A 22312-nucleotide genomic window follows, 5' to 3' on the forward strand; every position below is an offset into this window, starting at 1 on the left:
ATAGTAGATGCCTTTTCCTCATATTCAACACACAATTGAGGTGTGCCTGCTCAGTTTAAATCAAACAGAAATAACAAACAAATTCAGACAGAGCCATTAATTGCCCTAGCACCACAAACCAGCAAACAGCTAACAGCACTCAGGAGGCACACAAAAAAAGTGTTTGTATTTGCAAACCTCAATCGATAGTTTATCAAGAATTCAAGACTGTTATCGTCCATAAACAGTCTTTTGAAAAAGGTCTGAAGTTTTGTTGATCTGACAAAGGGGATCCCCCATTTAGTTTCCTGAAGTAACTAATCCGTTCTGAACCAATACTGTAATCAGCAACCATTTTTAGACTAATCAGAAGCCTCCACTTTGGTGTAGAGGATGATCTCTCGAAGACATACAGATTAAAAAAAAATGCAAACTGCAGCAGAGGCTAATTACATCATGTTGGACAAGTAGCTTCTGACCAAGGTTGCATTTCAGGAACGGAGACACTATCTTCTAGGAAATGTGCATCCTGTCACCATCTTTACTGATTACCGCAATCTGTATTATGCCAAAATATTAACCTCCAAGCAATTTACAAGACAATTTATGTACACGCCGGGAAGACAGAATGGTATAGTGGACTCCTTATCACATCAATTTCAGAGCAAGAATCAATGATACCTTCTAGGCACTTTGGGAACAAAGTAGGTTTTGGGTGAAAGTCACTCCATTTAGGCTGCAATGAGAAATGTGGGAATGGGAGGTATAAGAACCCAAGAGATAACTTTGAGGTGTTTAGACTTATGGGTTCACATATTTTCTGGTGGCAGATATGCATGAGATAGCTTTCAAGGAGCATCATGACTTTCTTTTCGGATGGCCATTCACTATACTTTGAGACTTTAGACAACATCCAAAGAATCGTGCACTGGGAAACCATGGATTCTGACATAGTGAGCTATGTGACTCCTGTGAAGTGCGTGTGAGGGCAAAGTCACACAGGAACAAGCCACATGGATTTTTTGCTACCCGACCACCACTACAATATAGACCATTAAATACTTTTTCAATGGGCCTCATAGTAGACATTTCCGATGATAAGTGCTATCCAGATATACTGGTCACAGTTAATTGAGGCTTTTGACTTCATCCCAGTCAAAGGGAGGGCTAGTTTGCCAGTTCTGGAACATCTATTCTTTGCTTGACACGTTAATTCTGACGGCTGAGCTAAGGGGAAGTTGGCTGTAGAAGTACTGCTGCTACTATCCGCTCTGTCAGGGACATTTTTGGCATTTTATAATCAGGTTTCCCGTCACATTCTTCAGTGGCTCTTAAAGCCCAGAAGATTCTGGGCCTCAGCTCTAAAGTCCTGGGCCATAATGTGTGCATGCAGCCCAGGTGAAGGTGAGAGCATGTCCGTGTGTGCCCCCAAAGGAAGGGCTATGGATGCATTCCCTGGCACTGCACAAGTCCGTGTCACTCGTCCAATTCACTCCCAGTGGAAGTGAAAAGAGAAAAGAAAAGAAACAGCACATACGGTTGTGGCGTTGTTGTTCATAACAGCACGGGCCATGGAGTAACTGACATGTTGCTGGAGACATCCAAAGACATGAGACCTGCTGTTGTTTGCCACACTGTATCCATGGCAGATTTCTAACCTCATGTGCAGGTTTTACTTTGGTCCTGCTGCTTCAAAAATGAAACCGCAGTTAGGCCCAACACCACAACAAGGTAACTGACGAGGTTGGGAAAAATTACAGTACACATTTTTGTTTGGAACAGGGTTACTTTATTTAACTTATATTTGACATTCCAAATACATTTGTAGAGCGGTATTAACAAAGACTAGCTACTTACCTTAAATTAAGTTTAGTTCTGAGTCCCTACCTTTCAGACACTTATGTTTATTTGTGAAGGCAGCGCCTTATTGAGATGCACATTTTTTTATTGGAACAAACTATGCTACAGCTGAAATAATGTGGTTTTCAGGCTCTGCAGTTACTTGCTTTACTTCTTGGTTTGGTTTAGGTTTATGGTTTGGTTTATTGTGCATTTGTTAGGCACTTATACAGTAAGTCAATTCTGTTTCAAAGCGCCCACCGGGCAACAGGGAGGGAACATGTGATTGAAAAGCAAGGAATACTGTGGAAGGTAAAGATGAACTACTATGTCTAGTGAGTATTGAGAATGTGTAAGTGCAGCGAGAAGAGGGGACGTGAGGGGTGAGGGTGAGGGTAAGTGCTGGAATGTCCGTGCTCGTGGGTGAGCAGCAGATGAAGTGCATAGTAATATAAGTGCTATGGGGCCTGAGGCCGCTTTGGGTACTAAGCTGACGCCTATAGGATTGAGGCTGGTGGGTGCTCAGGCAAGTGCTGAGAGGTAGACAGAGGTTGGGGCAATTGGGTATGGGAGGCCAGGTCCCCGAAGGATACATAAGGGCTATGGCCATCAATCACAGCGACTGCGAGATTAGCAGAGGAGGGACAAAGGGAAGGAGGAGGTGAAGAGGAAAGTCTTGAGGAGTTTCCAGAATATGAGGAAGTCCTGCTCAAGACAGAGGAGGGTCAGGTTGTTCCATAAGAGGGAGCCAGCTGAAGAAAGTGATCGGCCACCGGCCCTCTGTTTAGCTAAATGCTTTACACACACACAGAGTTGGTGCCAGAGGACTGTAGAGGTCTAGCGGGAGAGTATTTAGTAAGAGAATGTTGCAGATAGTGTGGTCCCAGGCCCCATACAGCCTTGTGGATGATGCAGAGGGATTTGAATTTAATCCGTGCCGCAACCAGGAGCCAGTGAAGAGTTTTTAGGGCAGAGAGATGTGTTCCCTGTGCTTAAGGCCAAAGATGAGTCTTGCTGCCCTATTCTGGATTAGCAGGTGGGGTCGTAAAATGGGAGAAGGTAGATTTAGTAAAAGGCTACTGCAGTAGTCAAGCCCAGAGAGAACCAGGGCTCGGGTAACATTGTTTTAATGTTCCTGCTTGACAGCACAAAAAGCCTAGTTTACAATATTCCACTGTGAAATTGTAATCCTTTGATGGCTGAAGTGTTAACAGACTACTCAAAACTTCTATTTTCCACGTTCTACATTCTTGTAATTTCTATGGTGCAGCTTCAGCAACATGTACCACTGTTTTCTAGTTTGGCATTTTAGGAACATGGTTGTCAATGCTTTTGTCTCTTTCTGGGTCAGGAGCTTCCCCTTGATTGGTAAACAGCCACACATAGTCTCTGGGACTTTTGCCAACCTTTCTTGCTCCAGGTCTTTATTCGCTGATGCAGAATGAACAGTGGCTTTCTGGATTCTGATACCAGGTAATGCCATCTCAGTACCCTTGCATCGTTTGACGGAGCTCTGAATTAGACATGGCAGAAACTGCTAGACCCCATGAAATTCAAAATACTCCTTCAGTGAAGACTTTAATGGACATTCTCTTGGGGTACACCACGTCACCTTGTTACTCTTATCAATTTCCTGTTCATTGGTCTGCCTCCATTTTCATTAGCTTAGAGGCACCTTTGTTCGCTAGATCGTAAAAATCTCTACTTTTTCCTCCATCCTTTTCTCCTCCTGGCTTCCTCCCTCCAGTTCTCTCTTCTATGCCTTCTTTTCTTACTCTACCCCTTCTGTCATCTCATCAACCTCTCCTTATGTGTTCCTCCTCTCCAGCGTTCATCTAAGTGTTTTTCTTGTTCCATATTCTATCCTTCCACTCTAGAAGTTTCTCCTCCGCCTCCTCTCCTCTCTTGCAACTCCCACCTTCACTTTCTCTCACGCATCAGCAGATGTCAGTTTCCTGCCAGGGTAGTGAGATGTTTGTGGGTTTTTTGACACAAGTGCAAATGGATGAACGGATGGCTAAGTCAGGCACTGATTGATCTTCTGTGGCGTGTGTGGAAGATATACAATGTTTTTTGTATTTGCCAACTTCAATTGATCATTCATCAAGACTTCAAGACTGCTATCCTCCATAATCAAGCTTTTGAAAAAGGTCTGACATTTTTCTGACAAAGTGGAACCCCCATTTGGATTCCTGAAGTATCAATTCTGTTCTGGACCAATACTGTAATCAGCAACCATTTTTAGGTCACTCAGGTGCCTCCACTTTGGGTGAACAGGGGCAAAGTGAATCCCCCATTTGGATTCCTGAAGTAACGATTCTGTTCTGGACCAATACTGCAATCAGCAACCAGTTTTAGTCTGATCAGGTGCCTCCATTTTGGGTGTACAGGATTCTCTCTTGAAGACACAAAGCAATGAAGTCAGTTGCATCCTGCTGCTTTTGTTTAAAATGCAAATTGCAGCAGAGGCTTAATACTCATCACGTTGGACAAGTAGCTGCTGACCAAGGCTGCATTTCAGGAATGGAGAGATTATCTTCTAGGAACTTTGCATCCTGTGACCATCTTTACTGATTACCAGAATCTGTATTCTGCCAAAACATTAACCTCCAAGCATTTGACAAGACCATTTACGTACACGCCTGGAAGACAACATGCTATAGTGGACTCCTTATCACATCAATTTCAGAGCAGTCTGAAAGTCAGGCAGATGGAGTTAGAACCAATGATACCTTCTGGGCACTTTGTGGACAAAGTCAGCTTTGGGAGAAATTCACTTCATTAAGGCTGCAATGAGAAATGTGGGAATGGGAGGTAAAAGAATGCAAGAGACAACTTTGAGGTGGTTAGCCTTATGAGTTCACTTATCTGCCGGTGGAAGATATGCATCAGAGTGCTTTGGGGAGCATCATGACTTTCTTTTTGGCTGGCCACCCACTGTACTTTGAGACCTTAGACAACATGCAAAGAACCGTGCACTGCGAAACCGTGCATTCTGACATAGTGATCCATATGACTCCTGTGAAGTGTGTGTTTGAGGGCAATGTCAGGCAGGACCAAGCCACATGTCTTTTTTACTATCCAAACAGGCACTACCATCCAGACCATTAAAAACGTATTCAATGGGACTCATAGTAGACTTTTCCGATGATAAGGGATATCCAGGCATACTGGTCAGTTAATTAAGGCTAGTGACTTCATCCCAGTCAAGGGTATGGCTAGTTTGCCAGTTCTGGCACATCTATTCTTTGCTTGACACACTGATTCAGACGGCTGAGCTGAGGGGAAGTTGGCTGTAGAAGTACTGCTGCTACTATCCCCTCTGTCAGGGACATTTTAGGCATGTTATAATCAGGTTTCCGTCACATTCTTCAGTGGCTCTTAAAGCCCAGAAGTTTCTGGGCCTCGGCTCTGTAAGAGTATTTAGCATTTTTTTTCATGCAGCACCACTGCATGGGTTTGGTGCATTGCTATAATGCGGTACAACAAGGCATGTGTTGCCAGTGTGACATGGACATGTAAATGAAAACAGGCTATTCAGTCAAAAACGATTTCTACATTTAAAATGCAAATCATTTTTTTTCACAGTTAAAAGCATATTTGTTTTCTCCACCTGAAATTCCTCTGTTGCAGGAGACACATTTGAGGATTAATGAACTAACCTTATTAACAATACTAATGATTCTAACTCATTAATAATCTAATGTGTTCTCCAGTGCAAAATGGGATGGAAAATGACAGGCTCTGAAAGTCATTTTAAACGCGCATCCAGATTTTTTTTTCTTTGCTTCTATCTGCGCTCTGTCCACAGTATTTGCAGGAAGCAAAGACTCGAATAAGCAGGAAATCAGTTTGGTTACAGTTGCAACTGTATAAGCCAAGCCATTGTTCAAAAAAAGGAGGGTAGGACATGATAGAATTTCATTGGTTGAACTCGTTTGGCAGACTGTAACAGAGCTTTGCTAATGAATCTCGGGGAAGAAGGGAGGAGAAGACATTTTACACAGCTGGGAGAAAGACCTGGCTGGTGGCTGGGGATTTTCCTGATTGAAAAAGCAGATCCCAGTGCACTGCTGCAGAGACTGGGAATCCCAGTCAATAAGCCCCGGTTTGAGTGACGGCAGATGCTCGTCCTTGCTGGGGTGATTTAAGAAGAATTCATTGAACCACTTCCAGAAGGCGACCAGCCGACGAACTTCACATGCTGGACAGGCCTGGTAATTATATTACAGAGTGTGGGGGCAGTGTGTATGTGTGCAAAACTATTCAGTCAGCGTGGAAGAGGGAACTCCAGTGTTTTATCAACAGGTTTAATGTTGGGAATTGAGTATGTTCTTGCCGCTCTCTTCTCATTTTGTTACAGATAAGGTTGTTACTGTGCAATTTCCATTTATTTCTGTAAAAAGAGTAAGATCGTGTTGAAATGCAATTTTTATAATACACAAAAAAAATATCTGAAAGCAGACGGATAGTGTGTTTTATTTTTCTCTTTTATTTGTGCATCTACTATTACAGTACTGATAATATGGGGAGAGGTTTAGACAGTGCAATTGTCATTTTTAAGCTAGCTAAAAATAAGACTTAGCGGTAGCTGTGTGCATGATTCCATTCAGTATATAAGTGTATGTTTCTGGACAGAATATAATAATAATATAATGAAATAGACTGCTGCTGGAGTTACATGAGTCAGCAGAAAAAGAGGCCCTGGACATAGTTCACCGATGTGGATATGTTGGTGATAAATACCGCATGTTAGCTCGCTGCCGTAAATAAGACAACGAGGACAGCCCATGGTGGTACTCCAATTGAAAATGTGGTGTTCCTGAAATGTAAGCCTGAGGCCTCTCTAGTGATCACACGAACAAACTAAGCAAAAATAAGGGGTTCTGGATATTGGGGCCACATATAAAACAAAGGAATTATGCTCACCAGAAATACCACCAATAACGCATACCAACATAATGTATACCACTAAATGTATCAGTGTGATGAAATAATGTATGTATACTGTAGTACTATATAGAAAGAGTGATTATTACTGAATTATTTTCATTTTGGCAGTAAGAAAATACTGCTAGGCCCCAAATCTATACAAAATACCCTACAGCTCTAATGTCCTGGGCCATAATGTGTGCATGCAGCCCAGTTGAAGGTGAGAGCACGTCCGTGTGTGCCCCCAAAGGATGTCCATGTTACTCGTCCAATTCAATCCCAGTGGAAGTGAAAAGAGAAAAGAAATTGCACATAAGGTTGTGGCCTTGTTGTTCATAACAGAATGGGCCATGGAGTAACTGGCACGTTGCTGTGGTCATCCAAAGACATGAGACCTGCCGTTGCTTGCCACACTGACTCCAGGGCAGATTTCTAACCTCATGTGCAGGTTTCACTTTGGTCCTGCTGCTTCAAAAATAAAACCGCAGTTAGGCCCAACACCACGACAAGGTAACTCACGAGGTTGGGAAAAATGACAGTACACATTGTTGTTTGGAACAGGGTTACTTTATTTAACTTATATTTGACATTCCAAATACATTTGTAGAGCAGTGTTAACAAAGACTAGCTACTCACCTTAAATTAAGTTTAGTTCTGAGTCCCTACCTTTCAGACACTTATGTTATTTGTGAAGGCAGCGCCTTATTGAGATGCACATTTTTTCATTGGAACAAACTATGCTACAGCTGATATAATGTGGTTTTCAGGCTTGGCAGTTCCTAGCTTTACTTCTTGGTATGGTTTAGGTTTATGGTTTGGTTTATTGTGCATTTGTTAGGCACTTATACAGTAAGTCAATTCTGTTTCAAAGCGCCCACCGGGCAACAGGAAGGGAACATGTGATTGAAAAGCAAGGAATACTGTGGAAGGTAAAGATGAACCTACTATGCCTTGTGAGTATTGAGAATGTGTAAGTGCAGAGAGAAGAGGGGAGGTCGGGGTGAGGGTAAGTGCTGGAATGTCCGTGCTCGTGCGTGAGTGCTCTGGGGCCTGAGGCCGCTTTGGGTACTAAATTCACGCCTATGGGATTGAGGCTGGTGGCTGCTCAGGCAAGTGCTGAGAGGTAGACAGAGGTTGGGGCAATTGGGTATGGGAGGCCAGGTCCCCGAAGGATACATAAGGGCTATAGCCATCAATCACAGCGACTGTGAGATTAGCAGAGGATGGACAAAGGGAAGGAGGAGGTGAAGGGGAAAGTCTTGAGGAGTTTCCAGAATATGAGGAAGTCCTGCCCAAGACGGAGGAAGGGCAGGTTGTTCCATAAGAGGGAGCCAGCTGAAGAAAGTGATCGGCCACCAGCCCTCTGTTTAGCGAAACGCTTTACACACACAGAGTTGGTGCCAGAGGACTGTAGAGGTCTAGAGGGAGAGTATTTATTAAGAGAATGTTGCAGATAGTGTGGCCCCAGGCCCCAGACAGCCTTGTGGATGAGGCAGAGGGATTTGAATTTAATCTGTGCCGCAGCCAGGAGCCAGTGAAGAGTTTTTAGGGCAGAGAGATGCGTTCCCCGTGCTTAAGGCCAAAGATGAGTCTTGCTGCCCTACTCTGGATTAGCAGGTGGGCTCGTAAAATGGAAGAAGGTAGATTGAGTAGAAGGCTACTACAGTAGTCAAGCCCAGAGAGAACCAGGGTTCGGGTAACATTGAGCTTCTGCAGGAAGCTCAATGTAACATTGTTTTAATGTTCCTGCTTGACAGTACAAAAAGCCTAGTTTACCATATTCCACTGTAAAATTTAAATCCTTTGACGACTGAAGTGTTAACAGACTACTTAAAACTTCTATTTTCAACGTTCTATATTCTTGTAATTTCTATGGTGCAGCTTCAGCAACATGTACCAGTGTTTTCTAGTTTGGCACTTTAGGAACATGGTTGTCAATGCTTTTGTCTCTTTCTGGGTCAGGGGCTTCCCCTTGATTGGTAAACAGCCATGCATAGTCTCTGGGACTCCATTATGGCACTTTTGCCAACGTTTCTTGCTCCAGGTCTTTATTCGCTGATGCAGAATGAACAGTGGCCCTTCTGGATTCTCATACCAGGTAATGCCATCTCAGTAGCCTTGCATCGTTTGACAGAGCTCTGGAATTACACATGGCAGAAATTGCTAGACCCCGTGAAATTCAACGTACTCCTTCAGTGAAGACGTTAATGGACATTCTCTTGGGGTACACCACGTCACCTCGTTCCTCTTATCAATTTCCTGTTCCTTGGTCTGCCTCCATTTTCATTAGCTATGGGGCACGTTTGTTCACTAGATCGTAAAAAGCTCTACTTTTTCCTCCATCCCTTTCTCCTCCTGGCTTCCTCCCTCCAGTTCTCTCTTCTATGCCGTCTTTTCTTATTCTACCCTTTCTGTCATCTCATCAACCTCTCTTTAGGTGTTCCTCCTCTCCAACGTTCATCTAAGTGTTTTTCTTGTTCCATATTCTCTCCTTCCACTCTAGGAGTTTCTCCTCCGCCTCCTCTCCTCTCTTGAAACTCCCACCCTCACTTTCTCCCACGCATTAGCAGATGTCCGTTTCCTGCAAGGGTAGTGGGATGTTTTGGGGTTTTTAGTCACAAGTGCAAATGGATGAACGGAAGGCTAGGTCAGGCACTGATTGATCTTCTGTGGCGTGTGTGCAAGATATACAATGTTTTTTGTATTTGCAGACTTCAATTGATCGTTCATCAAGACTTCAAGACTGCTATTCTCCATAATCAAGCTTTTGAAAAATGTCTGATGTTTCGTTGTTCTGGCAAAGTGGAACCCCCATTTGGATTCCTGAAGTAACAATTCTGTTCTGGACCAATACTGTAATCAGCAACCATTTTTAGGTTACTCAGGTGCCTCCATTTTGGGTGCACAGGGGCAAAGTGAATCCTCCATTTGGATTCCTGAAGTAACGATTCTGTTCTGGACCAATACTGTAATCAGCAACCAGTTTTAGTCTAATCAGGTGCCTCCACTTTTGGTGTACAGGATTCCCTCTTGAAGACACAAAGCAATGAAGTCAGTTGCATCCTGCTGCTTTTGTTTAACTGCAGCAGAGGCTTAATACTCATCACGTTGGACAAGTAGCTGCTGACCAAGGCTACATTTCAGGAATGGAGAGATTATCTTCTGGGAACTTTGCATCCTGTGACCATCTTTACTGATTACCAGAATCTGTATTCTGCCAAAACATTAACCTCCAAGCATTTGAAAGACCATTTACGTACACGCCCAGAAGACAACATGCTATAGCGAACTCCTTATCACATCAATTTCAGGGCAGTCTGAAAGTCGAACAGATGGAGTTAGAACCAATGATACCTTCTGGGCACTTTGTGGACAAAGTCAGCTTTGGGAGAAATTCACTTCATTAAGTCTGCAATGAGAAATGTGGGAATGGGAGGTAAAAGAATGCAAGAGACAACTTTGAGGTGGTTAGCCTTATGAGTTCACTTATCTGCCGGTGGAAGATATGCATCAGAGAGCTTTGGGGAGCATCATGACTTTCTTTTTGGCTGGCCACCCACTGTACTTTGAGACTTTAGACAACATGCAAAGAACCGTGCACTGCGAAACCATGCATTCTGACATAGTGATCCATATGACTCCTGTGAAGTGTGTGTTTGAGGGCAATGTCAGGCAGGGCCAAGCCACATGTCTTTTTTGCTACCCAAACCGCCACTACATCTAGACCATTAAATACCTTTTCAATGGGCCTCACAGTAGACTTTTCCGATGGTAAGGGATATCTAGACATACTGGTCCGTTAATTAAGGCTAGTGACTTCATCCCAGTCAACAGGAGGGGTAGTTTGCCAGTTCTGGTACAACTATTCTTTGCTTGACACACTGATTCTGACGGGTGAGCTGAGGGGAAGTTGGCTGTAGAAGTACTGCTGCTATTAGCTGCTCTGTCAGGGACATTTTAGGCATTTTATAATCCAGTTTCCTGTCACATTCTTTCGTGGCTCTTAAAGCCCGGAAGATTCTGGGCCTAGCCTGGGTGAAGGTGAGAGCACGTCTCTGTGTGCCCCCAAAGGGCAGTGGATTCATTCCCTGGCACTGAGCAAGTCCACTTCACTCGTCCATTTCAATCCCAATGGAAGAGAAAAGAGAAAAGAAAAGATACTGCCACATAGGGTTGTGGCCTTGTTGTTCATGTCAGCATGGCCCATGGAGTAACGTGCACGTTGCTGGGGTCTTCCAAAGACATAAGACCTGCTGTTGCTTGCTAGACTGACTCCAGGGCAGATTTCTAACCTCACTTGCAGGTTTTTCTTTGGTCATGCTGCTTCAAAAGTGAAGCCGAAATTAAGCCCAACCACCTTGACAAGGTAATTCCTGAGGTTGCGAAAAACAACAGGGCACATTTTTTTTTTTTGCAGGGTTACTAAATTGAACTTATATTTGACATTCAAAATGCATTGGTAGAGGTGTTAACAAAGACTAGCTACTTAGCGTAAATTAAGTTTAGTTCTGATTTCCTACCTTTCAGACACTTACGTTTATTGGTGAATGCAGCGCCTTATTCTGATGCACATTTTTTCATTGGAACTAAACTACAGCAGAAATAATGTGGTTTTCAGGCTTGGCATGTATTACCTTTGCTGCTTGGTTTGGTTTGGGTTTTTGGTTTGGTTTATTGTACATTTGTTAGGTGCTCATACAGTAAGTCAATTCTGTTTTAAAGTACCCACAGGGCAACAGGGAGGGAACATGGGATTGAAAAACAATGAATACATTAGAAGGTAAAGATGAACCTACTATGCCTTGTGAGCATTCAGAACGTGCAAGTGCAGAGATAAGAGGAGATGTGTGGGCTGAAGGTAAGTGCTGGTAAGTGCTGGAATGTCCGTGCTCCTGAAGAATCAAGAATCTAATGTAAGTGGAATATATTCTGATAGCATAAATATTGTATTCATTTAATAGCTGGTGGGCAGGTTCACATTTTAAAGGGACTGTGTTTTAGCTATGCAATGTAAAGTAGTTTTGCATAGCTCATTTGTGCTTTTTTAGGCTGACTCATTGTGCCTTCTTCTTTAAAAAAGGGAGCGAGGGAAATAAGAGTTTCGTGGGGTGGAAGGAGGAAGAGACAAGTGCGAAATGTGAGGTATTGGTTGTAGAATGCCAGTAGTACCTGAATACTGTGTGCCGGTGTGATTCTACATGGTTTGTGCAAGTAGCAATAAGAATTCCATTTTGAATGATAAATCTGAAAATATATCTACCCACTAAAAACTAATGAAAACGGAATTAGTTAGCCCACTGTTTCTGCCTTTGCCTTTTTTTGTTTACATCGCAGTGTGGAAGATAAACCACCCACTCACTACAAATTGTACATGTTTTTGAGACAATTTACTCCAAGTCATTGCAGAAATCCACCTTTTTATCACCAAGGATTTCCAAGAAAGGTTTAAAATAATGTCAATCTAACGCTTCGATTATTTGCAATTTTGTCAGCCAGAGATAGCTCTGCCTTACACAGGTTGTCTTTGAGGACTGGATTGGGTGTCCTATAACATGTCCTTGCTTGGAAAATACTATATAACAAATGTTATCCCTTCAATTGAACCTACATGTGTGTGACCATTTTCTTCTTGCTCCTGACCAATCTAATGTTAGTGTTTATATATTTATTTATTTATTTCAATTTATAAAGCGCACAGCGGCCCTAAGGTATCGTGGTGCTGTTACAGGATATTGACTTAGATGCAGGCGTAGTACAGGCGTTGTGACTCTGCAGCAGCTGGATGCTGTCTATTTTGTGCTAATCCTGGAATGCATCCATTTATTCCTCATATTGGACCTCTCATCTCCATTTGATATATCAGCTATGAACGGTTCTCGTCTAGAAAAACTTGCATTTGATACGTAAATGTGGGCAGGAAAAGCCTGCCTGCCATGATCACTCTGGTCACCTGTACTAGTACTAGTTAGTCTGTATATGGTGCTTTTGGGGGAACTGACAGTGAAGTGTATTGTTATTGTTTTGTATTTTTTATAGTACTGAATTTCAGGGTACTTCACAACACTACATCATGCTGTAAATCCCTGGGAAAGGACAGTGCTCAGACAGCCACAGTAATCAGTGAAAGCATTAGTTTAGCTCAGGCCCTGTGGCATTTCGCCTTGAAACACTTGTGTTTTGGCACGTTATAAATGCCATATCAGATCATATCATATAATTTGTTGCTCTCTTGACAGCCTTGTCACACTGTCGTTTTCCTTTTGAGGCTCAACTGGTAGTGTGAAGTTCTTACACCTTCTGGTAGTCACCAGCAGATACCACACCTTCTCAAACATTTTCCATGTTGAGCAGTTGCCGTCTTCCACTGAAAGTGCACAGCAGGATGGGCCTTAAATGTGTGCTCAAGGAGCTAAATGACAATTAATTAGAAGCATAAGATCACAAATCTGCTCAAAGAATATACAATACCAAGGATCTAAGAAGGTCCCAAATCTTCTGTAGCCTGAAAGGAGTCAAGTACCCCTATTGGAATACTAGTGCATGGGCATTCTAGTACCTCTGTACATAATTCACACTCAGCTGTAATTGTACTTGTACATCGGGTGAATGGCCTCAAGTCCATGGTAACCAGACATTGCTTGAGCTATGAACAAAACTGAGTTCTAGTGCTCCCAGCACACTACCTTCTTGTAGAGCACATGCAACTAGTGGCCCCAGAAGGATGTTGTGAGAAGAAAATGGTTTCAATTGATTTGACATCAAACGCTAGCAATACATTTTAATATCTATAGAAATGCATTTAATAGGCATTTTCTAAATATATATGCTAGCTTGCTGCTCTCAGCATCTGCCCACAAACCATCTAGAAGGTTTGCTGATCCCATCTTAACTCTAAATGAACCAAATTATTTACGGTAAACTGAAAATTGCCCAATAAAATTAATTGGATCATCTATCAAATGATTTATGTCTCCCAGGATTACAACCTGGCTACCCTTGACCAAAAACCCTGGAATTGTACCTGGTATTCATTTTAAAGGGAGATTTGTAACAGAGGATCCTGGTTTCATAGTATTCCATCTGTATTTATCCATATGTTTTAGTAATTTCATATCTATCCAGATTTAAAGGTTGCAACTGTTGATTTTCTGCATTTATTCAAACTACAAATAGAGCTTTGATGCCTGTAATGGAAAGCTCATAAAGCTGGATTCTTGCACATCAAGCCAAGATCCATGTTCACCTAAACTCATACAAGTGTTCTGCATGATGATTTGATAAACATCTCTGTAGCCCTTTAAACTATTTCAAAGGTAAATGTATCACCTCTGTTAGCCTCTCCATTGTGTTACGTTGCACAGCCTTTGGCTTGTAAGGCATGATTGGCAAACTGGAAATACTCAAGTAATATGAATTTCTGTTTCTATTTTTTACAAATAACTTCTGAAAGGAAACCGAGTGATTTCCATCTGTATGTGTAAAAATCAGAAAACTAAAAAAACTGTGAGCCCTATATATTGCCGACAATGTCTAGGTACTTGTTGAACCATTTAATGAATAAAGGAATGCCATTACTTTTGTAACTAGAAAATAATGGAGATTTCACTAGTTGTAAAGCCTGGTATTTGTATTTTGTGAAGGAAAACAGAAGCTGGCATTATGCACAAGAGCCACTCCAACAGAACAATTCACAAGGAATAAAAGTAGAACCTGCAACCCAGTTTAGCCACTGAAGCAGTGCAGAAGAGGATTAGTCAGAGCAAAACAGACAGTGAACTAGTGTGAACTAGTAAAGAACTTAAAGAAAATACAAAGTTCAGTGAGACCATTTCTCAATCTGAGTACAAGGAAGAAATGCAACCAGACCACCCCAAGTACAAGGAAATAGAAGTAGAAATAACAAAAAAATCAAATGGCCAACGGTAAACTAAAACTTCAAATCAAGTGTAGGATAGGTAGGTGTTTCAAAAAAAGGCAGCCAGCTGAAGCGGTTTCTTCTCACAATAAAAAGGTGGGATGAGGGGTAGAGTCCAGGCACCCACCAAGTACAAGGAAAAAAACTTTGGGGTAAACGTGGGCCCAGGCACTCCCGAATACAAGGAAATAAATACAAGCTAAAAAAACAGACAATGAGAAATCAATATAACAAATTAAATAAAGATCAAACAGCAAACAGAAAGGCAAAAGAAAATTTAAGAACTGAAATAAAAGTAAGCATGGAGCTCAAGAATAAAGCAGTGCAGACATGCACTGGCACACATGTACAATGCCATTGAGGATGTATCAATGAAGGTCACAAAAGGAGAACTGGGGCTCTGCTCAGTAACCTTCCATCTTTTAATGGTAAGGGCTGCAGCCCAAGAGAAGGAAGCAGAGCAACATACTGCAAAGTAATAAAAAACATGTTGGACAGGAGGAGTCCAGGCAAACTCCAAGTACAAGGAAAGAAAATAGGACAAAATCAGGACCAGGCAATCCCAAATACAAGGAAATAAATACAAGCTAAATAAAATGGTGAGAAATTGAAATGGTGCATCACATTATCATAATGACATGGAAAAATAAACAAATAATAGGAAGAAAGTGGAGTCCAGGCAATCTCCAAGTACAAGGAACAAAACAAGAGTAAAAATTGATGAGGAAATCCCAAATAAAAAGAAATGAAAAGATGAAAGAGAAAATGAGAATTAGAACCAAACTCAACGGTTTGTAAAAAAAAAAAAAACAATTGCATAATTTTCCTTTTGTACTGGGGACTCTCATTATATGGTCATGTACGGGGCAGATCAGACACTTGAAGATAGGGACTGCAGCATTGATCACTAAACCACCATCTTAGAATTGCAAAGGCTGCAAAAAAGAGAATATAATGAAAGAAATAGGAAGTAGAGACACCAGTTCATGAAAACTACAGGTCTTGGGTAACAAACATTACGGATGAGTTTGGCAATGTTAAATATAAGTAAAACATACAGGCTAAATAACAGGTAGAAAATGAAAATAACAAATCCTCTGGAAGAACAAACATGAACTACATGTAGTAAGGAGTGAGGGCCTTTTATGAACACAGGGACGTTGGACCAAAGAAAAAAGTATCCTCATTGAGGAAAAACTTAAAAAGGCAAAGTAGAAAGAAAAGTCCTTAGTTGTCTAAGGATCTGCAGTCATTTAGGCTATTACGGCCAGAAACCGATTGTTTTTAAGAGTTTGAGATTCTGTGCTCTTCCTTGTGACATGATGCCATTGGATATTGCTCAAAGCCAGTCTGATTCTCACACAAAAGTGTCTAATCAGTGCTACTCCCTTTTGTTTCAAAATCAACACTTTTTAAAACATGGAACCTAGTGCCATATACATAGAATATCCTCGGCCACTGTATGATAAACTGACTTTAAATCAGTATATAGTTAACACTGAACATTCACTCCTTCCTCTTCAATAACAGAATATATGCTTTCTTGCAGGTCTGGCATTTAAAGAGGCACCTTTATGGGCTATATCAGCTGGTTGGAAAATCCTACACGTTTTAGGAAATTATTGTCCTGGGCCTGGGCATTTTGCCGTTAAGAATTTTGCAAGTGTCATGATTAGCCATTCATTAGGCTTGTGGGGTTATCTCATGCTTGGAAGTGGCTGCAACTGGCTATTAGAAGTGGTTCTTACACCTGGTTTTGCCTAATCAAGTTATGTGGTTCTCGCACATAATGTTGCTAAATCATTTGCCACTAATTGGTGCAAATAGCTGAATTTATTCTTACAGAATTCTGAGCATCAGAAGGTTGGTCCGTTGTATAGATTTAGTCTGTAGTCATGCATTTAATCTACATAACAGGAGTCTCAAAGGTCCCAAATGATTCCACATAGTTTATCTTTAAGGGTGGCCTTCGCAGGTCTGTCTGAAGCAATGTTTTTAAATGTTAAGTCTTCTGCCATACCAGGGAGGGCCCCAAGTACCACTACTTCAAGCCCTATTGTCACTGCCAAGCCTGGTGCTTTTTGAGGACTCGACCCTCATCCTCCATCAGAGGCATGACCAGGCTATCTTGGAGTCAGACTGACTGGCCATGAATAGAGGAGCTGCAGGCTGAAGCCCTGGAACCCAGTGCATGCGTGGGATCCCACTTAATGTTAAGGAGACCCTTGGCTACTCAGCGCATTATAGTAATTCAAATGTCAACACTTTTTGTGTAATGTCAAAGAAGCACCCAGACATGTGTACATGTACAACATATTTTAAATATTAAAAATACATATAATGGTCAATAGTGCCAGCGTTCTTGATTGAAAAAAAAGGATGTTAGCCCAAGTATCCAGGAAAATTGACGACCTTAGTGAAAACCCATTGAGTGAGTTGCATCAATTCATTTCCCTGTCGTTTCACTTTTTAGTGTCACGTTTGTCTTTCTGCACACGATTTCACGAGCCCACAAAGAAGTACCCATCTCGTGCCTGGCTTCCCCCATGGCCTACAATACTGCATCAGGTTGGAATAAATAAGAAAATCCAAGATTGAAAAAAAGCCATTTTGTTCTTGCTTCTCCAGCTTGTGGTTGATTCTGGTCCATGCAGCCTTTTCACCTGAACTCCTTCACAGATAAGGTAAAAGAGGTACCCGGTGCACCCTGTGCGCGTCACAGGTCTGCTTAGTGTCTTGCTTTGTCAGACACCTTCTAGAAAAAATACCTGGGATTTTGCTTCCATGCGATGGTCTAGGAAGTGCAGGGGTCATGGGAATATGTGAAAGGGAAATAAAAAGGACAGTAGTGCTTAATTTTGAACTGTTTTGGGTGCACTTACCCTTAGTGTTCTAACTGTAATACATTGGCTGTGTTTTGCGTAAAAGTAAAAGGTCTTTATATGTGAAATGAAAAGGTAAAGGGCAATGGTGCTTAATTTGGAACTGAATTGGGGTGGTATTTCTGTAAATGTACATTTGCAGTTTTGTAAAATCTTTAGATTTGAAATGAAAATGGTAAGGGCAATGGTGCTTCATTTGGAACTGAATTGGGGTGGTATTTCTATAAATGTACGCTTGCAGTGTTCTAACTCTAACGTTACATGTGTTTTGTAAAGTCTTTATATTTTAAATTAAAATGTTAAAGGTAATGGTGCTTCATTTTTTAAATGCATAAAGGTAGCTTTGATCTAAAGGTACCCTTTGTGTTTTAACTGTAATACATTACTTGTGTTTTTATGTGAGGGGAAAAAATCTTTATCTGTAAAATGAAAATGTAAAGGAAGGCATGATACCATTGGATATTGCTTAATGCCATTCTGATTTACCCAAAAAATATTATGGTCAATGCTACTGCCGTTTGCCTTAAAATCCACACTTTTACAATATTGAATCTAATGCCATGTAACATATTATCCTCTGCAACGTATAATGAATTGACTTTAAAGTAGTGTTCTGGTAACATTGAACATTCAAGCCTTTCTCTTCCATTGAAATGTATCCTTTCTTGCAGGGCTGGCACCCTTTTTAAACAGGCACCTTAATGGGTTATGGGGAAAGTATTGTCTTGGGCCTCGTAATATTGCCTCTAAGAACTTTGCTAGTCTCATGATTTGCCATCAACTAATGGGTTATCTCATGCTTGGAACTGTCTCGCACCTGCTGTTTGAAGCGGTTCTTACTTCTCTTAATTAAGTGAAGTGGTTCTTACACCTCATTTTGCTTAAGCCCCTAATGGTTGCAGGTATCTGGGTTTGGTTCTTGCGAAATTGCTTCTTAGTCAATGCATATTTTCAATAACTTAAGTTTTTCTCTGCCTCTCCAGAAAGGTAATCTGTAGTGTAGATTCAGTCTGTAGTAATGCACCTATTCTACATAATAGGAGTCTAAAAAGCCTAAAATCTTCCTGATTGTTCATCCTTGAAGATGGAGTTCCCAGGTCTGTTTCTAGTCATGGTTTTAAATGTTCAGTCTTGTAATCTGGGAGAATAGCTCAGGACCAACACATTTTGCTTGGAAGCAAGACAACGCATAGCAGAACAGGTTTGAATCCCAGGCTTGTGCTTAGAAACTGGTCCCCTGAATTAAGTGAGTTATAAACAAATGATTATAAGCACCTATATAGGCAAAGGTAGTTAATTTTAAAAACATCTAGTGAAAGGTCTCCTTGAGATTTCATTTCCTACTGGGCGGTTAGCTGCAGAACTATTTAGCACGTGGAGTGCATGTGAATAGTGAAATCAATTTCCCTTTTTCTACTAGAGGTAAAGCTGTGCCTCTCATTTCAGCGTGGAAAACTAATGAGCATAACATGAGACACAATTCCGTAAACTAGCTTTACACTCTTTTCCTGTCTATTTTGTGTTTTTCAATTTTAAAATATAGGTATTTATTTATGTCACTATGTGTATGTTGTCCTATGTTCTTTAACCTGACATGTCACCCCATCACTTTCTAGGATTAAACAAGTTGAACTGCCCCGTAACACTGTGTTATTAGCATGAATCTGTACCCTTGGCCAAAGAGGAGATCTTTGCCATCCATCTCCAGTCTGCCTCCTTGGTATCCTGGCAGCTATGCTCCCCTGTTTGGACTGCCTGTCGAATCTCAAGTGCCAAGTGGATACATATTTAATTTCTCTAGTGAACAAGCAACCTCTGGCCTTAACAATACAGATTTATAGGTCACGAGTTGTGAATTTGAAGTCCGAGTTAGTATACACAGAAACAATACAGAATTACAAGTCCTGAGTTTTTCATTTGAAGTCTAAGTAACAGTGAGGAAGGCATTAATTAACCCAAAGTCATGTCTCCCAAGTCATGATATAGAACCCACAATGCAAAAATAAATGTGACCCGTGCCTGAGAGCAGAATCCAACTATCTTGAAATGAAGATAGTTAGATTCTACTCTCAAGAATGACTTGAAATATGCTGGCTTTAGACCCGTATCCAGTATGCATGCTATGTCAAGTTCAGTACTCTGAACACATCAGACAATAAAAGCCGCCATGGCAAGTTATTGGTTAACTTTTTCCATTTACCTAGTTCCACTCAACTTGCCTACCTGTGTTTTGCATTAAAATGTTTGCCATGGAGCCTGATGACGTATTGGAATATAATGTAATGTAGGGTGATGCTGTTTTGCATAGACCACTTCTACCATTTTGGTGGACCCTATGCACATGGTTCTGGAATAAAAGTTGATGGGAGCGAGTGTTAGTGGTGTAGAGCCAGAATCACTTCAGCCCTGAGTGCTTGTATGATTTTACATAGTGTGTGGTGGAGACACTTGTGTATGTTTTTTTATTTTAGTTGGTAGAGAAAACCCAAGACCCATTAGCGGCCAATGCTGGGACACAGGGAAAGCCACTGGTAGGGGAGGAGGGGATATGTAATAGAGCGAAATATGTTGTATGCTTTTCAGTGAGATTTTGATTCAAGTCCCTTATGGTTAATTAATGCAGTGGGGTGCTTGCAGGAGCAAGGCGGAAGTTGAGTGGGAGTCTATATAGATTGGAAGAGATAGTAATTTGAAAGGAGAATCGGACTGTCGGAGGCAGAGGAAGAGGTAGTTAGGGAGAAACTTGAGGCCTTTGGACTACATAGTCTTACACCAAAGTGAGTGGGTTCCAGCCTGCTTTCTAGGTTGAAAGTGGAGATCCTGAAGTGTATATATTAATCGGGTGGTGAATTCTTTATCATCTTGGTTTAATTTCATGGGGGATTGCTGAAAATGTGTTTAAGAGATTGGAGTGATTTTCGATGGGCACAACCATATACTGACACAAGCTCGGCTGGGGATTTTATTATTAATAGGATATTTATTGAGCACAGACCTAGCTTCAGGAAGCAATGGCATACTTTACAATCATAGGGGGAAGAACATAGCGAGGGAAGCAGAGAAAAAGGGAGCAAGAAGTTAGGGGAGTGTGACGGTGGGCAATTGACAGCAAGGGATGTACAAACAACTACTGGAAGAGACAGTGCATAGCAGATCACAGAGTCTCAGGTAGGGTGGGGAGTGTATGATGTGTGGACAGGGGTGATTAGGATTAAGGGTGCGGCAGGTTTGACAATTGTGCTTCTGTGGCTGTGGATCTGAGCTTCCATGGAACGTATTGATATTAAGACCCACTTGGAAAAAATCAGGGTCTGAGGTCCAGAGATGCTGACTCAAGACATTTGCAAGGTGAAAGGCCTCTAATAGTATTATTTGGAAAAGATATTCAACTGGCGCCCCAACAGTCGAAGTCTATCAGAATATCTTAAAACACAGTCGTTCAAACATACAGAGCTGTAGCTCAACCATACATTTCACCAAGAATGAGCTTTTATTTTAAATGTCATATAGGTATTCTCCATCTGAATGTGGAGGAGGTGGCCGGATGATAAAGGACTGACCTTTCCAAATGTTTGTGTTCTTCTGACTTTAAGAAAATAAAAACACAAGTCAACTTTGTCTTTTGAAAACATATGTAGGTTTTGTGCCATACGGATTAAGCCTTTACTGATATACAACTATCCAAAAGTGTCCTGTTCAGCTAACAAGGTCTGCTCTGGACCTTAAATCCACATGGTTCCCCTCAGCATTCTGAAGGAGTTGTAGTTGCTCCTCTGGTGCTCCTCTCCATCAATGAACCTGCATAGTATACTTTCCAGGGAATAAGAGGACAATAGAAATAATGTCCTCTGAGGTGTTTCGTGCTTTTTCGTGCTTTTCCAGCCAGCATATCCAGATAAAAAAGAAAATCGATCACCAGCTGAACTCCATAGTCACTGTGAACACCATGATCCTGGTGAAAACCTGGGCAGGTGAGTTTATCCACGGCTTTGCCCCATCTGCGGCTTCTTAGTGCCACTTCATTCTTTCTGCATCAGCATTCCAGCATGCTTTGGTCCCTCTAACTTTGGGCCCTCCACCAGCTTGCAATAAGTACATTCGAGATTGAAGCCCAGTCAACTCCCTCGACCCTCCTGCTGATTCCAATCCATGCAACCTTCATATCCATACTCCTTTGTGGTAAAGTACCCACTGCAACCCAGGCCCCCTCGAGTTGTCGTGGTATCCTTTTTTGCTGCAAGCCCTCTGCAACATGCATGTAAAACAAACGCTAAGTGGCATGGAGTGCTCATAGGAGCTGGTGTGTCCTCATTACCATAGCAAAGCACATAGAAAATCAGCAGTTGCTGTCATATGTTTGCATTGTTAAGTTAATGTATCTCAGTGGCACATCTGTGAAAAACTAGTTTCATACCCAAAAACCTTTCACTCTAGAGCAAGCCAGAGAATGGGAGCTCAGTTTCATTCACCTATGCACCCCGCATGGAGACTGGCCTACCGTACAGCTTCTGGTTATTTTCTCCAACAGCGAATCTTCTCAAATGTCTTTTCAGATTTTTGGGACTGTTTGGAAAATAACAAGCTGTTAGAAATCGCTGCACATTGTTTTCAACCTGAGGTTGATGGGTAATAAATGTTTACAATTCACGCATTTTCATATCCAACACTGCATGCATATATCATCCCCTTAGTGTTCCATTAATTGAGTGCTAAGCTACATCTGCCTCCCAACACTGGTCTTTGTTCGACTTTATCCTTGACCTAC

The sequence above is a fragment of the Ambystoma mexicanum genome, chromosome 4p, assembly GCF_040938575.1.
Source record: "Ambystoma mexicanum isolate Mex_15411 chromosome 4p, UKY_AmexF1_1, whole genome shotgun sequence".
NCBI lineage: Eukaryota > Metazoa > Chordata > Amphibia > Caudata > Ambystomatidae > Ambystoma > Ambystoma mexicanum.